Source organism: Montipora foliosa, chromosome 3, assembly GCF_036669935.1.
Source record: "Montipora foliosa isolate CH-2021 chromosome 3, ASM3666993v2, whole genome shotgun sequence".
Lineage (NCBI taxonomy): Eukaryota > Metazoa > Cnidaria > Anthozoa > Scleractinia > Acroporidae > Montipora > Montipora foliosa.
In genome coordinates this window covers 69,226,383-69,231,687 of record NC_090871.1, presented here as the reverse complement: position 1 = coordinate 69,231,687, position 5,305 = coordinate 69,226,383, and positions in this window count along the sequence as shown.

The window sequence follows — 5,305 nt, the reverse complement described above, 5'->3', positions numbered from 1 at the left end:
TTTTTCGCAAAGTGAACAAAAGGGGGGACCAAAGGAAAACTTTTTCAAAAAAAATGGCCGATTTTTTTGATCGAACTTTGGAAGCGCTAAAAAAATAGGAAATTACAAGTCGCCCTGATATCCTAATTAGTATGCCGATTGAAAGCTAAACTATCCTAGATTTGCGCTATGCCCACCAAAAAACCGCGTATGAAAAAAAGACCTATTAGAAGAGAACTAACATTTTTCGAACAAAAGTGTCGAAAATGGCCATTTTTCGCAGCAAGTATAGCCAAAGGGGGGGCGACCAAAGGAAAATTTTTCAAAAATGGCCGCCGATTTTTTGATCGAACTTTGGAAGCGGCTAAAAAAATAGGAAATACAAGATCGACCTGATTAGCCCTACATTAGTACGGATTGAAAGCCTAAACTATCCTAGATTTGCGCTATGCAAAAAACCGCAGTGAAACCACAGATCCTATTAGCACAGAAGACAATAACATTTTTCGCGAAAAGTGTCCGAAAATGGCCATTTGGTTCGCAACAGATAGCAAAGGGGGGAGAGACCCAAAGTATAATTTTTCAAAAATGGGCCAGATTTTTTTGATCGAACCTTTGGAAGGCACTAAAAACAAATAGGAAATACCAAAGTCGCCCTGATAGCCTAATTATTATGGATTGAAAGCTAAAACTATCCTAGATTTGCGCTATTTGGCAAAAAACCGCATGAAAAAAGACCTCATTAGCCCCAAGAGAAATAACATTTTTCGCACAAAAGTGTCTAGAAAATGGCCCCATTTTTCGCCCAAAGTAGCAAAGGTGTGCGGACCAAAGGAAATTTTTCAAAAATGGCCGATTTTTTGATCGAACTTTGGAAGGCTAAAAAAATAGGAAATACAAGTCGCCTGATAGCCTAATTAGTATGGATTGAAAGATAAACTATCCTAGATTTGCGCTATGCAAAAAACCGCATGAAAAAAGACCTATTAGAAGAGAAATAACATTTTTCGCAAAAGTGTCGAAAATGGCCATTTTTCGCAAAGTAGCAAAGGGGGGACCAAAGGAAATTTTTCAAAAATGGCCGATTTTTTGATCGAACTTTGGAAGGCTAAAAAAATAGGAAATACAAGTCGCCTGATAGCCTAATTAGTATGGATTGAAAGCTAAACTATCCTAGATTTGCGCTATTCTAAAAAACGATTGAAAAAAGACCTATTAGAAGAGAAATAACATTTTTCGCAAAAGTGTCGAAAATGGCCATTTTTCGCAAAGTAGCAAAGGGGGGACCAAAGAAAATTTTTCAAAAATGGCCGATTTTTTTTTGATCGAACTTTGGAAGGCTAAAAAGATAGGAAATACAAGTCGCCTGATAGCCTAATTAGTATGGATTGAAAGCTAAACTATCCTAGATTTGCGCTATGCAAAAAACCGCATGAAAAAAGACCTATTAGAAGAGAATAACATTTTTCGCAAAAGTGTCGAAAATGGCCATTTTTCGCAAAGTACCAAAGGGGGGACCAAAGGAAATTTTTCAAAAATGGCCGATTTTTTGATCGAACTTTGGAAGGCTAAAAAAATAGGAAATACAAGTCGCCTGATAGCCTAATTAGTATGGATTGAAAGCTAAACTATCCTAGATTTGCGCTATGCAAAAAACCGCATGAAAAAAGACCTATTAGAAGAGAAATAACATTTTTCGCAAAAGTGTCGAAAATGGCCATTTTTCGCAAAGTAGCAAAGGGGGGACCAAAGGAAATTTTTCAAAAATGGCCGATTTTTTAGGTAAACTTTGGAAGGCTAAAAAAATAGGAAATACAAGTCGCCTGATAGCCTAATTAGTATGGATTGAAAGCTAAACTATCCTAGATTTGCGCTATGCAAAAAACCGCATGAAAAAAGACCTATTAGAAGAGAAATAACATTTTTCGCAAAAGTGTCGAAAATGGCCATTTTTCGCAAAGTAGCAAAGGGGGGACCAAAGGAAATTTTTCAAAAATGGCCGATTTTTTGATCGAACTTTGGAAGTGCTAAAAAAATAGGAAATACAAGTCGCCTGATAGCCTAATTAGTATGGATTGAAAGCTAAACTATCCTAGATTTGCGCTATGCAAAAAACCGCATGAAAAAAGACCTATTAGAAGAGAAATAACATTTTTCGCAAAAGTGTCGAAAATGGCCATTTTTCGCAAAGTAGCAAAGGGGGGACCAAAGGAAATTTTTCAAAAATGGCCGATTTTTTGATCGAACTTTGGAAGGCTAAAAAAATAGGAAATACAAGTCGCCTGATAGCCTAATTAGTATGGATTGAAAGCTAAACTATCCTAGATTTGCGCTATGCAAAAAACCGCATGAAAAAAGACCTATTAGAAGAGAAATAACATTTTTCGCAAAAGTGTCGAAAATGGCCATTTTTCGCAAAGTAGCAAAGGGGGACCAAAGGAAATTTTTCAAAAATGGCCGATTTTTTGATCGAACTTTGGAAGGCTAAAAAAATAGGAAATACAAGTCGCCTGATAGCCTAATTAGTATGGATTGAAAGCTAAACTATCCTAGATTTGCGCTATGCAAAAAACCGCATGAAAAAAGACCTATTAGAAGAGAAATAACATTTTTCGCAAAAGTGTCGAAAATGGCCATTTTTCGCAAAGTAGCAAAGGGGGGACCAAAGGAAATTTTTCAAAAATGGCCGATTTTTGATCGAACTTTGGAAGGCTAAAAAAATAGGAAATACAAGTCGCCTGATAGCCTAATTAGTATGGATTGAAAGCTAAACTATCCTAGATTTGCGCTATGCAAAAAACCGCATGAAAAAGACCTATTAGAAGAGAAATAACATTTTTCGCAAAAGTGTCGAAAATGGCCATTTTTCGCAAAGTAGCAAAGGGGGGACCAAAGGAAATTTTTCAAAAATGGCCGATTTTTTGATCGAACTTTGGAAGGCTAAAAAAATAGGAAATACAAGTCGCCTGATAGCCTAATTAGTATGGATTGAAAGCTAAACTATCCTAGATTTGCGCTATGCAAAAAACCGCATGAAAAAAGACCTATTAGAAGAGAAATAACATTTTTCGCAAAAGTGTCGAAAATGGCCATTTTTCGCAAAGTAGCAAAGGGGGGACCAAAGGAAATTTTTCAAAAATGGCCGATTTTTTGATCGAACTTTGGAAGGCTAAAAAAATAGGAAATACAAGTCGCCTGATAGCCTAATTAGTATGGATTGCGGTCCCATAGAAGTCGCCTACAGACCTAATCGTTGAAAGTATGGGAAGTTTTGTTTTTAAGATTTTTAGTGGGCTATAAAGGCATTGTGGGTAATTTGTTTAGATTGGTAAACTGAAGGTTGGCGGTATTTTGAAGAGGTTTTTTTATAAGTGCTGAGCTGTCCAGTCCTATGAATGAAAAACGTAGCTGGCTTCATTTGTTTTGAATGGAAACTTAGAGAAATGTCACTAATAGGACTTGGAATATCTTCAGAACGGTAAGAGAGATAACCTTACCGGAACGCTCCATTTTTTTTTTACGAACCACGTTTGGCGTACCATTTACGGTAAGATCATCTCTCACCCTTGGTTTCTTTCAAAGGCTTTCCTTTACCCACCATTCCAGCTTTATGATGCCAGACTGGGAGCTTCTGAAGAGACAACCCGCACTTATATTTCGAATTCTTACTTATCCTACCTGCTGTATTAGAGGGCACGTCACGAAGAAACAATACTTTTCCTTCCCAAACTGCCTTTGGGGTGGGGAGTTTGTTTAAGTTATTACAGAATTGTGTTGTTTTGTTTTGTCCTTCGCTCTTTGTATATGTCAAGCGGATCCTTTTCAAGTTTGCCCTGATGTCTTACATGATTGTTTTGTTTGCTATCATTTATTTAGCCACGTTTGAGACCTTTTCGGGGCAAAGTCACGCAACTCTGCACTGTCTCATTTTCTGAACTATCATACTTTTATAGTATCGTGCAAAATTCTTGCAAAAGAAACGTCTCTTTTTCGGTGAAGACACTTGGGCGAAGAAGGGGACTTAAGTTTGTACGGAGGACTCCCGAGTTTAAGGTTTTTACGGGGAGAAATCAATATCGCAGCATTTATCTTAAGTCCGTGTGATTGCGCTGCGATGTGATCTCACTGTCATGATAACCGTGTCCCACTCAAGCCTGGATTTCTTTGGGCTTCTGTCACCATTGCTTAACTTGCTGGGTAATTGTGGTGAATTCTAACTCCCATGTATTCAATTTCCACACTTCAAATATATGAGCATTTATGATATATATTCTGTATCATTCCTGCTTTTGACATTTCTTTTAATTTCAAATCTTTTAACTTATAACTAGTTCAAGGCTTAGGTATTTAACTAGGCAATTGGTTGTCATACCTGTTGGCGAGAATGTGCTATTTGTTTACTTCTTAACGGTGCTGCACTATGGTCAAAAAATCTACCTTGTCCCTTTTTTTTCCTCTTGAGAACGTTTTGAAAGTGTGATTGCTCAACACTTCACTGCTAACAATTTTAAACATGTGCCCCCACCCCTCATCCCCCGGTAGTCCCAGCGACCCCCCACGCCACGTTGATTCTTTACTCTCAAAAGGCGGTATTTACTTTCTAGTGCGTACAGTTTTGGATTTCAGGGTCCACCGACGTATACTCACGTGTCCAAAATCACCGCATTGCCGAGTTCAGAGGGTTGGATCTCAGGGAGAAAAGTGCATGTTGGTTTACTCACTAGCCTAGCCTTAGCTAACATGAACTGTGACAACGCAGCTTATTACACGTACATTTGTATGTATGGCAAACCATGAGTTTAAAAGCTCTGAAAGCTGTGAAATCTGCCTCACCGATGCGGCCAAATTAAACCATTGAAAGCCGGGCACAGAAAGACTTACTATTTTACTCCAGCACACAGTTCTAATGCACAGACGCGATGGTTTACTCTTCAATGGCCGGATCCCCCAGGAGTACAAATGGGGCTTAATGTCCCCATGAGGTAAAACGCAGTTGCGTACATCAACACCATTGCGTGCACATCCACATTGCATTCTCTAAACTATTGAGTCTTCGATGAAATCAAAGAAAATAAAAATTTGGTCATAGTCACTTTTCGCATTATTTTTTATCAACAGATAGGATTTACACTTGGTTGAAAGATATGAGTATTTGTAAAGACATAACTCAATGATTGTTTAGTGGCTTATGTATATGTGCATTAACTCACATTATGCACAGGAATTTCAATTTTGCCAACTTTGAACAATAGTCAACTGCAAATGAAAGCACCTATGCTGTCTTTTTGAAATTAATTAATAAGGCTTCAAAATTTGGATCAGTTAC